This window comes from Anopheles gambiae, chromosome X, assembly GCF_943734735.2.
Source record: "Anopheles gambiae chromosome X, idAnoGambNW_F1_1, whole genome shotgun sequence".
Taxonomy (NCBI): Eukaryota; Metazoa; Arthropoda; class Insecta; order Diptera; family Culicidae; genus Anopheles; species Anopheles gambiae.
The window spans coordinates 4,413,970-4,428,245 of NC_064600.1; the positions used below are offsets into that span (position 1 = coordinate 4,413,970).

Here is a 14,276-nt window from a genome sequence, read left to right on the forward strand (position 1 = left end):
GCTGCTCTAGTGCTCATAACCTGAGTATGGCAGATACTGACCCGTCATTAGCCCAGTTCCAAGACAGAGAGACACGCAACAGCACGGCACGGAACGAACCATACCGGGCAACCTTGAAAAGAAAACTAATCTGTCAGCACCCAGTCTCCCATCACACACGTCGTCCCCCGGAGGTTAGGTCACTCGCGCTCTTATTGCCCTCTATTTGAAGCGCGCTGATAGCCTCCCCGGCAAAGATGTGCGTCCAACTGTCATCGGTAAAGTAAAGTAAATAAATTTCAGCGCCACCCGTTCTGTGCGTCACGCCGCGCGGCCCTGCACTTCCGATGTGGCGTTGATGTCGCACGCCCCCTTCTCCCTCTGACCTCCTCAACTCCTTGGAGAAGAGCTAGCGCTCCGCTGGATGCTCCGGTGTGGTGAAATCTGATGCAGATGGAGTTATTCCCGTCATAAAGCACTCCTTTTTTGATTGCATCTAACAGGATCCGCCACCGCGTATGTCACGGCTGTCCGAACCGCCTTAGACGATCCATTATTGGCATTGCCCCACTAGTCCCTCGTGCTGCACCTTACCTTTAACTGCCTGAGTTCAGCTCCGAGCAAGCGGGTGTTGAAAATGTAAACAATTATTTCTTGGGGCAGGCAGCAGTGGCAAAATAAAAAAAAAAACGGTTCACTCGCTTCCCGCATTGTGTGACTGGGTGTGCGCCGATGCATCCTCCCCTTGCAAATGCACCGCAATCTTGTTACGCAATAACAACACCCCCTGGGTGGGTTTGTTCATTCTTGATGTTAATGTGCTCTCCCGTTGCTTGCTTCGATTATTGGATCGCAAAATATTTATCGCACAAAAAGGGTTTGCGGACAGGGCGAGCAAATCCGGACACGGGCGAGCATGGGACGGTAAAAATCGTGGGGCGAGAGCGTTTGAAACCGGTGCCGACGATGTGTGCTGAGCGATGGGTTCTCGAAAGATTAAAATCTATACTTAGCACACATGCACCAATGGGCGGTTTGTGCAGGTGTGTTTGCGCGAGCGGAGCCGCGCATAAGTGGCACCGACACAGATCGAATGTGGTCATTTTTTTGTTGTTGTTTTTGTTTCGTTCTACGGTCGGTTGCCATTTGCCATGGAGATATATTAGTGCTTATGAGCTCATATGATGCCGTAAGTGTACAGCATAACAACCAGGGCAATCATCTATCCTGGAAATTGATCATTGCACGAGGACGGTTTGTTGACCGGCAGCGTTAATATTCGTCCCATAAAACAGTGTCCCAGAATGGAAAGAAAGCTGAATGTGATTGCAACCCTTACTGCCAGGACCTGCATCTTCGATTTTACCTCACTTTTAAGACGATGCTTAGCAACGGTTGGTTCAACATTTCGTTACTAATTTCGAGCCTACTTTTGGGTGGAGAGTTTGAGGCTGAGAGTGACTATCCCAACGAGCTTGTCCACTGTTGTACTTGAAGCATCTGACACCATCCTCACATCGTAGCGCTCGAGGACAAAGGCATCGGCTCAAAACCGTTCGAAAAGATTCGAATTGAACATGACCAGGCTCTCACAGAGATATTGTCCGAAATTTAGCAGACAACCTTTAGCTGATCGGAATCACATTGTATTACATGGCGAGCCTGGCATAGGCAACCGTTGCGGAAACCATGCCCAGAGCTTAAATCAACCAGAGTGGCTTCACTTTTGTTGGCAGTTTTCATCAATCAAAATCAATCAATCGTCAGCACATTACGGTCGAACATACTGGACATCGTCTAACCAGCACCTCGCTGCTCTCCACCCAGCTGGCAACTCTTTGTGTGCCCGCGCAACAGCGTCGCATACAACAGACACACCATCATCTGAGCCGTTGCTCACTTGCTCAAAAGTACTTGGCGTCTCCATCGCGCTGCTGCCAGCAAACGTTATAAACATTTTAGAACCCCGGGGTTTAGCGCTCCGCCTTCGTCCCTCGCAGCCGGACGGTCGCCGTATCGGGCCGGCTCTGCTGTTCGGTGTGCTATTATGTCATTTAAATTATAGCTGCAGTTTGATGGTTTCGCCGCTCTCGCAAGCTGCGGTCTTTGATGCAACCGGCTGCGTCCCGCGAAACAAAAAAAAAAACAGCAGATAATGTGATGCGCAGATGCCAGCGCACCACGCGGTAATCGGTGCCGTACGTACGCCGGCGTAAAGTTTAATAGGTGGTATAAATATTGCACTCTATTCAATTGTGCCGGGACCTTGCAATTAAGGGCAGTGCATTAAATGTGTTTGAGTAACGTGCAATGCACACGCTGTGGTTGGCGCTGTAAATGATGCTCGTTCCTGGAGTAAAATTGTTCACATGTGGTCATACCGTTTTGAACCGAATCAACGCCTTTACTAAGAAGAAGGATTGGCAAGCTGTTTCAATACACTGAGTCAATGATTGTACGGGATGGTTTTGATCCGTATTGCAAATTCTCAGACAAATAACGCCTTGTTTTAACGTATAACGTACATAGGTAACGCAACGTGTAACGCATATGAAGCGCATAACGTAGCGTAACGTAAATTCAACCTCCTTGCGGTGGTAGTTACCAGTTTATACAGTTTGTTGTCGCTTAAAAACGAATACTACGTAAAGAATGCTGACCTGATGTTCTTTGATTTAAATATTTACACATTTTTAGCAAACCTGTGCGCAACAAGCTAAGGATAAAACGCTTTACAGGGTTTTCCGGGGGTTCCCATAGTTGTGGGACACTTCCTTGACTCTTTCATATTGGAAGTGAACTTCATATGATGGAAATTGGACTCTATGGCATCCTTTTTGGACAGACTGCTTGGAAATTCCTATTGGATTTGTCCTACAAGTGTGCTATAGAGTCCAATTCCCATTACATTAAGTTCATTTCACGTCAGAAAGAGCCAATAAAATGTCCCACAGCTAAGAGAACTCCTGAAAAAACCCTGATAAGTTTAAGTTTAATAAGAAAAATGTAAGAAAAGAGCTTCAAGCAGAATCGGTTCAAGTCAACACCGCCTTCCGAAACCGCCTGACCACAGTGTTTTCCTCGTTCCTTCTCCTTTCTCGCGCTCATACCCGCTCCCCGCAGCCCTGCGTCACATTTCACAGGAAGTTATTCATCGTCCATCGGCCCGGGAACACACACACACAAATGGCAGTGGTTGTACGAACAAAAACTGGTTTGTAGTAAAATATGCATGTTTCCATTACCCACCGGGCATGGATTGCATGTGATTTTGTTTCCTTCCCTCTCCACTGTGTAATGGGGGCAAGCTACACACACACACACACACACACAAACACACACAAAAAGACATCCCCGTGACACGAACGGGGCAGGCGTAAACGTACGTTTAATCGTTCCAAGCAGCGATAATAAATCACTATCCCTGGGGGCAGGGGACATACGCGGTAAAAGGGAACCCGGCGGAGGGGTGAGGCAAGCATTTCGGACTGCTTTTCCTACTGCCGTTCGCCGTTGGCGTATCCCCTATCCCGTGTTTGTGGCGGCAACGCTGTTGCCCAGTGTAAACAGCCGGGCTATCCTTTCCCGATCCTAACGAGCTGCACGAATTATGCTGCACGAAATTGAACCTTTTTTGCAGCACAGGAAGTTGGAACCAGGGGACCGGGCGACCTGGGCCGTAGGTCCGTTCCGTTCCGCGTCGGACGGCACTGTCCGGAAGATTGTTTTGCTTCGTTTCGTTTTAAACCTTTCGAGTGCGATGCAATGATTGCAGCGTGAGCGGAGCCAAAACGGTTATTTCGGATTGAATAAATGGAGCTACTTTCTTTCTAAACCTTTTTTTTGCACTTGATCGTCTTATTCTGTGCAAGACAGGGTATTTTTGCGATGAAGTAACCAAATAATGCAGCTAAACATCCGAGGAGATGTGGCACTTGCGTCAATAAAAACGACAGCCCAAGCCAGCGTTTAATGGCGAACGAGCGACTTGATGCGCATACTGCAACGGTAATTCCTTGCCCGGTCTTGGTTGAAGTAGTCGCAGAAGCTGAATAGTTCGAAAGTCTGCCAAAGTCCCGTTGAAAACATAGCTCTTATTGTATGTGTGTCTTTTGTATTTGTAACTTGTTTCGTCTCATAACCTCCCATCTGTCCCATACGATACCTGTTCTGACGAACGATCGATGATGAGCGAACATCATGATGAACAAAACATCAGTTCATCGATGAATCATTGCGCAAAATGAACTAACATCCGTGATTAGCGTTGGGTAAATCTGATTCAGATTCATGAATTTGAATGAGTATTTGAAATGATTCAATGAATCTGAATCTCGGTTGCAAAGATTCATAAATCTCCAAAGCATCACAACTCTCCAATTATTCATGAATCTCCAAAGATTCATAAATCTCGAAAGACTCATGAATCTTGATAACTTCATGTGTCTCGAAAGATTCACGAATCTCTAGGAATTCATGCAGCTTAAGGAAATTATACATCTCCAAAGATTCATAGAGCTTGAGCTGCTCATTATGCTCATCTTCTTGGCGTAGCAACCTACGTGGTCACGCCAACCTGTGCAGACTTTCAGCACTTCATGGCAAGTACCCCGCAGCCGGATAGTTTGTTTTGCTACGGGGAGGCGGACCATGCAACGCTTGAACTCACGACGGGCATGTTGTTTGGTGGGATCGAGCAAATACAATATTTTGAAAATCCTACATCTCTAAAAATAAATGAATCCGTGGAGATATATTTGAATTTTAATGAATTTATGAATCTTTTAGGTTCATAAATCTTTGAAGATGTTTTTATTTTGAGAGATTCAATCCTTTGAGATTCATTAATCCTTGGAGATTCATTAATCTTTTGAGATTCATGATTCCTTGGAGATTCATGAATCCTTCAAATACAAAAATTCATGAATCTTTAGAGATTTATAAATTTTATAAGAGTTGATTCGACATTCGAATCATTGTTCGCTGAAGATTCATAGGAATGAATCTCAACGAAAGATTCGTGAAACCCACCACTATCCGTGATCGATTGATCATTGGAAAGCGTACCTCGGTGTACTGTCCTTCACCTGACTGTTCTGATTATAATGCATAATTATAATTAATAATTGATTTGAAAGAAAATCTAAAACTATTTTGCTAGCACATAGCGTGCAATAGGTTTTGACGGTTTTTTTTCGCACCAATTTGCTTGAAATACAGTCACAAAGAGCGACAAAAGCAAAGTTTACCACGTTTAACCGCCTGCATGTATGCAATACCATGCGTTAACATTTCACATCCGAATGAAAGCTGCTGTGCTTTTGTACAGGCTGTGAGAATTGGCCGGAAAATTGGGTAATGAGCATCATTTGCTGGGCGGTTTCCCAAAGGATTTTCGACATTTACTTTGACAATTTTGGTTTGTTTTGGTACTCATCACACCATCAATAAATTGATTGCCCAAAAATTTCGTTCAATTAGTTCTCCTAGTTGTCGAAAGTTCCCAATGTGTTGCATTATATTTTAGCCCCAGTAACAATATTAGAATTTGAATCGAGAAGTACGCACGTTTAATCATAACACCTGCTAATTGTAATAATTGTTTAACACACAACACACATCAAGGGCCTGCTTCCCAGAGGGAAATGTTTCCGATGTAGCTTTCTATGTGAAAAAGATCCTCATTTTACAGTGATTTGTCATCGTTTAAGGTTAGTATTGTTTGTAGCCCTTCCGTGTTGGTGTCAGCGCTCGCCGTTTGCTGCCACAGTTCCGGAATCGGATGAATTTGTTAAAAATAAGTGACAGGTACGCCTCGTGATTGGCCAATCACTGGCGTTTGCTAATGCAATCGATAAACACTCGGACAAGATGGTGCTGCAAACCGCAGGCACCTTCGTATTGCGTGCCACACAGCCGTCCCAAGGTGGGCATCGGCAACGGCAGCATCTTCCACAGCGAGCGACGACGGCTGGAGTATGGCCAAGCGCAGGCAAACGATAAGCCGCCGCTCATCTTGAAATGTCACCATGCAACAAGTCGATACGAGCCCCTCGGCCTCCAAGTCGTTCGCAAAACCCCGGCCGCCGCCCAATATCTGCGCTGCGCTGCAGTGCTGCAACCGCCCGAAGGTCAGTCGGCTGCGGGTGGGATAAAATTATGAACAATAAACATTGGCGAGTGCTCGGGAGGAAACACAAACAAAACCAGCCTTCGGGACGGGCGAACAGGTGGGTCTCCAACACGGCTCAGGCCGGATCCCCCAGCGAATTGCAGCAAACGCCGCCCAGGGCCGAGGACGCAACCGATACTGAATCGATAACGATGATGCATCGTGGAGTTTCACTAACGAGCTTCCACAAACTCCGGTAACGACGAACAACACCTACCCACACACACAAACACACACACACACATACTCACAAAAGGTTTGAGGCGTCCCACTCGATCGCGGGAGCACATCAGCGGATTGGTGGCAAACAGAAGGGTTTTTTTCCAACCGATACCGAGCAGGAAACCGACCGAGGCCCAGAGGGACGACCCTCTTGGGAGATGAGCAAGGAGACCGTGTCGAGAGCAACGAAAAAAAAGGTCTACCAAGTGGGACTGCATGCAAAATCTATGAATAAGCGGCCATTGCTTACGGGTTTGCTGCGCGCCATTTTTCATCTTCGCACTCCGCGCGGGCGTATATACCGAGTCGGTTGCTGTTGTTTATATGTTTCAAGAGCTTTTGGACCCTCTAAGGGTCTCCTTCGCCTCGATACATACCGGGATTGGTTATACTATTGTTATCTCCAGTGCAACCAGCGTATCACGAAACAGTGGCGGCGGCATCTTCGCGAAAACTCAGCGGAGAATTACGCCTCGGAGCGACGCGAAGTTTCGTGCCCAGTGCCCAGGAACGGGGCTGCCCGAAAGGGAAACCTGGAATGGAGGACCAGCCGCTCGGGGACATGTTTTCCAGCGAAAACTCGAACCAGGTAAACAAGTTGATTTTGATCGTCGATAATTGAACACTCGTTTGGATGCGCCGTCCGCGTAAGGAAGGAAGCCCAAACAGTCAGCTCCACCTTGATTCGTACTTTCGCGGGCAGGCTGCTAGGTGGGCAGTCTTGTGGAAAATAAAATGCATTGCCATCGCCCGTTCTGGATTGGAGAAATTCTGCGCTCCAGCAGGCACGAAACTGGAGGGAACGCGATGCTGGATGCAAACAACAAATACGCCTCGCCTATCGCTAGCTGCACGCGCTTAGACGGGCGGAAAGAGCTAATCTAGTGCACAACTCAGGTGGCTTGTTTGCATCAGTTTGCCATTGTTCGACGGAAAATAACATCCCGGTTCTCGGTAGGGAAGTTCGATGCATGCCTCAGCCTGCTAGGACATGGAACCAGGTCTCGCCGGCTGGGGACATTGGATTTAACTTATGCATATTGTATTTTATTGGAGGTTGTTAGCTGTTGGAAACAACTGCACAAACTTTTAACAATTCCAATGCAACGTCAGGATCATCCAGCAATTTGGTCAGACATCAGAGTATCTCAGAGCGAATCTACATCACCAACTTGTTCCGTCAACTGTTCCTAGCACTAGATAGTTTTAATATGATCCAGTTATTATCAGTCTAGAAGTTTGAACATTTCGTTGTTCAGATCTATTTTCTTTATCAATGGTTTGGTTGTGAATTCTTCATTTTCATATTCATCAGCTCCTGAACTTCATTCTAGAGCATTAGTTAAGTAGATCAGTTATTCAATTAATTACTTCTTCAATATTTTAATTCATAGTACATCGGTTATTCAGAAATGTTTTATCAGCTTTTTGTTGTTGAAACCGGACTCAAAAAAAACATAGTTTCTTCAGTTTTTTAGGTCCTTAGTTTTTTAGCCGAAAATGAGTGTGTCATGCGTTTAGTTCCCTCAAATCAAGAATTCAAAGTTTCTTTTTACTGGATTTTTTGAGGATTTTAGGAATTTAGCCCTTCAATGCTTTGGGTCATCGTTTTTTTTTTAATTTTTCGGTTACTTCACATAGTATGCATATATACTAAGGAACTCATAGTTTTTTGTTCGGCTCATAGAAGTCTTTCACATTTTAAATATTATTCTTATTGGCGTAACGACCTACGCGGTCATGCATGCATGTACATGCTTTCAAGACTTATTAAGTATCACATAGTCTCAGTGAGTCCTTGCTACGGACGGACGGTCCATTTTGTTTCTTCTGTGTTGACGACTAAAGCTTCCGGCGCCACCCCGAAATTTTCTGCATCTCATTAAATTAGTTCCTTAACTCAAGAATTAACAGTTTCTTCAGTTTTTTTTTTAAGTCTTTAATGCTTCTGGTCATTGCTTTTTTCACTTCTTGAGTACTTCAGGTTGTATAGCTAAATATGTATTGTTGCCTCAATGTTAGCAGCTGTTCAGTTCTTGATGTCCTGAGTTCCTTGACTAAATCATTCATAGATTCTTTAATTTTCCAGTTCTTCAATTCTTCGGATCATTCTTCAGTTTTTCACTTCTTCAAGCCTACAGTTCTTCAGTTCTATAGTTCCTACCCTCGAAGCATAATGGTACAGCACACCAAACAATAAGAGACTTGACTGTGAGCTCTCCGTAGCCATCGCGAGCACAACCTGTCGCACGGAGCGATTACGTAGCTGTTCCTTAGAGCCTCCAAACAATTCTGAACCAAGCCCATCGCAACCATTCAAGCAAACGGGCAAACGGGTTCTTCACTGCTCTCGGGTTACATGCCTGAAAGCACTAGGCCCGGAGCGTCTCGGAATAGCTCGGACCGGTGCCAACTCGCCCTAATTGCCCCCCCCTCCCCTCTTCCCCTTCTCCATCCCCTGGCACAGTCCGGGGAAAACATCTTTCGTGGAGCGAGGAACGGGATAGGGAGAAGGTTCCTTCCTTTCTGCAAAGTGGCTGGCAAATGGTGCATGATGCCATTTTTTGCCGGATTTCACAACCACACTTCCTGCCTGGTGGAAACCCTTTCTCCATTCTCCACACACACACACACACACACACACACACACACAAAACGGACAAAGCAATCTTGGTGTAGTAGCATCAGCTCTCCCACTACCTTTCCATCACGCTTATATCCTGCGGGGGCCGACAGAAGAACGGCAACAGCCAACACGCATCGTTCTAATGGCAGCAGCTGCAGCTCGCTTTCCCCCCTCCCCGTGCGATCGTGCATCCCATTAAGCCTAAGACTTTGCGCCCGGTACCCACCTTGCAAAGTGGTCGGAGGGTGGCAGGGACGCAAGGGATAAAACAGTTAATGCAGCGTGCAGGGAAGGCGTGCTGCCCACAAACGCGCGCTCGCCCGCCTTGTGATGATAGATAGTTTGTGCAAGTCGCTGATGCAGAAATTGTCGCATGTAAAGCAATTTCCGGCCACAGCCATCGCCATCTCCGGGATGTGAACCTTGCCGCGCCCGTCCTTTCCTGCCGGCTGAAGATGCCGGCTGCCATCCTTTCCGTTAGATCCCCACGCGAAGCTCTCCACCACCGTAAAACCCACCAATGGGGAACCATTAAGATATCTTGCATCAAGTGCATCACGGTCCGCGCTCGAATCGGACACTGATTTAATATTGATTCACCACAGCCCAACCCCCGCATGCCCTCTCCGGGATGCGAAAAAATCACAAAACAGTCCACCCCATGACACGAATCCGCGCCATTGTTGAGTGGCTGTTTTTTCTCCTCTCTTTCTATCTGTTCTTCTACTCCTACTTCTTTTTGCTACCCCTCCCCCCCCCCCCCCCCCCCCTCCACGTTCTGGCCGGTTGTGCGTGCGTGCCGGGACACCATTAAACCGCCGCGTCCGGTCCGGTGAGCCTTCGGTACACAGCACACGCCAACAACCCGTTCGCTGCGCTCGTCCGAGGTTTGCGTTTTGCAGTTTTGCGCTCGAGACCCGGGACCGTGGCCTCCAGCCAGGTTAGAGCGACGCCGGCGGGCCAAGAGTTTGCTCAGCTGCATTCGCTCCTTGCGTGGTTTGCTGTGTTTGCATTCCAACAAGTGGTTTCCGATGCTGTTGCGAATCCATTAGCGGCACAGAGCCCGTCCGCAGAATTTGTTTTTTTTTCCCCGATTGTTTTATTCTGGCTGCCGTTTCCTTTCCAACTGCTACACAGTGTGTCGTGGGGGGGGGGGAGATCCCAAGCGGTAACAATAGTGCAGATCTCCCCTTGGAACCTCTTACACACCAAGCGGTCGTTCCAACCAAGGAAAATCTGGCCATCAATGTGCGGGCGATAGCCCGAGCCTCAACAAATTCGAACGAATTTTTCACCGAAAAATCAATTATCAACCACTCAATCATGCGGCATTTGGGTAATTCCCATCCGCCATTTACTGCGCACTGGGCTTGCAAGCCCCCCCCGCCATGCGCCGAAACGCGATTTGCATCATAAAATCCAATGCACTAATTGAGTGACATTGATCGGAAAGATCGGAACAGAATGGTGCGGATTGAACGGATTCGGGCCCAAAAATTATATAAAAAAGGGTGGGGGGGGGCAGTATCGCCGCCAGTCAGTCATCGGTTGGTGGTAAATTGGATTGCAAAGCTTGTTGTTTATGGTGCCGGAGCAGAAACCCATTCGTTCGGAGCTGTGTCGGAGTGCCCGCTTTTAATACCCTTAGTAGGTTTTCATTTGGTTTTTTTTTCAGGTTTTTTGGCATTTTGGCTGAGTGCATATGGCCGGCGCCGGTAGCCCGGGGATAGGGGGAAAACTAATTGTCCACCAGTGCAAGTGGGTGCACGGCTAGCGCAGAGATGCATGCAAGCGACCTATTTATATCCGTCGTCCAGGGTGGCCGGGCCTGTTTTGCATACGTTACGCGTCCATTAGTTCGCATCGGCATTCGCTCTTTTCCCTAGAACCGACCGATCAAATCAAACTTATCGCTCATCGAAACGGGCAATCCGAGGAAAAATGGCAACAAATGGCAGCAGCGAAACAAAAAAAAAAATATAACGACGATATAAGCATCACTGACAGTTTGAGACGCCCACTGGCAAACACTATGGGGATGCCTTGGGGGAGAAAAAGGCTTTCCGATAGGTCCAAACTGAAGCGCACGAGCGTCCGGGCAGCGCTCGGCAGCAAATGCAGAGCGGAAAGTTGCTAGTCGGCAACAGGGAAGGGGGCTTGACATTCACACACCGCTGAAATAGTGCGCCGACCACAGCGGAGCAGCGGAAAGGAAAGTTCTGTTGTGTGTTTTTTTTTTTAGAAAAAAATTCGTTCAAATTCACCACGCTAATGATGTATCGGCCAGTTTGTTAAACAAGTTCGTGGGCGCGCAGAAAAAACTAAAAACTAAACTTTGCTGTTGTGCAGTGCGGAACAATTGTGCGGTGTCTCGCCGGCCTGGATAAAACTCTCTCCGTTAATTAGCATTTGCTAACTAAGACCTCATTAAGTGCGCAACGATTTGCATACTAGCTGCACGCTGTGTGTTCGATCGGGATTCTTTCGCGAAACCTTGCGGTTTTGCGAAGCGCTTGCTACATACGCCTTCGACACCGCCGCCCGTATCGAAAGCGGCAATTTCGAGTCGATGCTTGAAACATTAACGGACTGTATTGACAGCGGCTGACAGCTCCTGCCTGCGCCTACAGGTATGCAATGCGCGTAATCATAATTAACGCATGCACAGCCCGCGAGCGGCAAACCAGCCGGGCGCAAAGTTTCGCCGTAAACAAACAAGCAGCGAACTATAATGATGCCAGGACAGCGAGAGTGCTGGCTTTGTGCTGTGCATCCGCATTGACGACGCAGATAAGCTCGCAGTAACCAAAAGGCTATGCTATTCCAGCGCCTGTGTGTAGGCTAGCCAGCATGCGTAGCTGGAATTGTGCTTCCGGGAGAATTGTTTTTGTAACGAAAATGCCCGAAAAGAGTTACTCGTGTCTATGAATGATTACCAATATATGTCTGTAACTGTTATTTTAAAACGAATTACGAATTTTATTTCATGTGTTCATTCTTCGCAATGTTCTTTTTTGAATGCGTTATATTTGACTGGAAACCACCTCAACAGGTGCATCAACAGGTGGTTCTTGCTGCTAAACTGGCGCGCATTGATAAATGCTAAAGTATCGACATCATCTTTAATTCTTAAAAAAAATTAACTTCAGTTTAAATTAAAAACAAAAAAGGACACTCCCACCACCAGCACATGATCCTTTAGTTACCGGCCCATTGTAAAAACAGCCGCAGAAAAAAAAAGACGGGACTGTTTTCACCGAAGCTTGGTGAAATAATTAATATTTCGAAATGACGTTCTGCCGCAAATTCGTAATTCGATCATTCGGGGTTTTTTTTGTGTTTGCTGTTTTTCCCGCTGCTGCTGCCGCTGCAGCTGCAGCAACATAATTGATGAAAGATATTCCTTTCGCCGCTAGCCGTTGCAGAATTCATTCAGGGAAGCTACAAAAAAGTGGTACGTTTTGCGCATTTGTTCTGTTCATCAGTACCCTTCTGGGGCTTTGGAGGATAAGGGGACTAATATGAGTGGGAGGATATATCATTCGCGTGCTGCTGTTGCCGCTGTCAACAAGAAAAAAAACCCCACACACACACACACACGCATGTCCTCCTTCGAATGACATTCAATATTACATTTCCCGCTAATGGCCATTCGGTTGTTGAAGTTTTTATTTAAATTGAATTTATTTTGAAAACATGTTTCAACCCACCAACGAGCAGCAATAATTTCCACAGATGACTGAAATGCTTACTTTTGCCAAATTCATTTACTAATAGCAACCGTACCGTAGTGAAAGATATTTCAGGGTGAGCCCGTAATGAATGCAGCGACTCGGGCAGTTCAAATTCCGACGCGCGCGAGGAAGTAGAGGCTGATCGGAACATTGTGACACTTGAATTACAAGCACAACATGCAGTGAACTACACGGACCAGTTGATCAATGCTCTCCTGTTTAGGTTTCAGATCAATGAGTGAGTCAAAAAATTATTGTTTACACAAACTTGAACAACAATTTAGAACAATATCGAAATTTAGTCCTTCGAACCGGATTTACGCGAAGGTGATGGAAATAAGCGTTTAATTGAAATTGATTCAAAGCATTCGTAATTAATTTTTTCTTAATTCTTGCCTATCATTTCAGCAAAAATAATGGTGGTAATCTGTCAAGTTTATACAACCTTATTTTTCAAAAACTATACTATTGAATCGAACCACCTGACGGGGACAGAAAAACATACTGCAAAGTAATAAAATATTTCAAACAAATGTCATCCAAAGGCACAAACCTACCATTGCATTTTAGGCGCCAAATTTTGGCGTTACATTTTGCATATGCAGCATACATTTAAATCAAACTCAACAAGAACACGTGCCGGCACAACAACGACTGAACTCGACGCGTTACCAACGATACACGACCGCAGCAGTGCACTGTGCCGCAAAATGCAGAGCAATTAATATTTCCCAGCCGCGTGTTCGGCAAATCAATTCGATGAATTTCCTAAAATGCACAATGCAAGGCTGCAGAACGGGGGTACAGCTGGCATCAACAGCAACTGACAGCAGCAGCAGCAGCAGCAGCAATATAGTTAATGAAACATATTCCTGCCCGCACTGGGCCTAGGTGGCATCGGCGCCAGAAAAGAACAACAAACAAAACAGCGCTACAAACGGCAACGTTTTGTACCTTTATTCAATCAATCAATTCTATTCCAGTCCTTCCGGGGAAATGCATTTGGAGGATATGCATGCAGTTCATGTCCCAATGGCCGAAGAGAGGGAGAGAGAGAGAGAAAATAAACCACACGGGCACACGCTACATTTCCTTGAATGGGCACCATTGTTAAGGGGCTTTGGTTTTTATTAATTAATTACCACTGGAACCAACAGTTCAAGCGCCATCAACCGCGCACATCACCACACAACTAGCATTATTATTTCATACAATTGCAAATTTCCCAATCAAAAAGCGAACAAAACCTGAGCACCCCCAGGGCAATAAAGGGGCAAAACGAGGTGAAAACATGTAAAAAGTATATATTTTTGTATCGCATTTATACACACATCGGAAAAAAGACTTTAAAAAGGCTAGACATCAGCTACTCCACAAGGCACATCATAAGATTCTTTACATCAGTAGATAATGCACAACAGCACTATTGGATTGCTTGAGCTACTCTGCTGGATGCAGGCCATGCATGACTTATTTGCACGAAACAATTATGTTTTTCTGAGGATTCAAATAGTACGAAAAGTTAAAGGCACGACCTGGTTGC

At 46.2% G+C, this 14,276-nt stretch overlaps 1 protein-coding gene across 2 annotated transcripts in view; it reads right to left on the minus strand.

Moving 5' to 3' along the window:
• LOC1272033 (uncharacterized) overlaps positions 1–14,276 on the minus strand; it is a 39,075-nt gene that overhangs the window by 18,595 nt on the left and 6,204 nt on the right. The window lies entirely within an intron of this gene.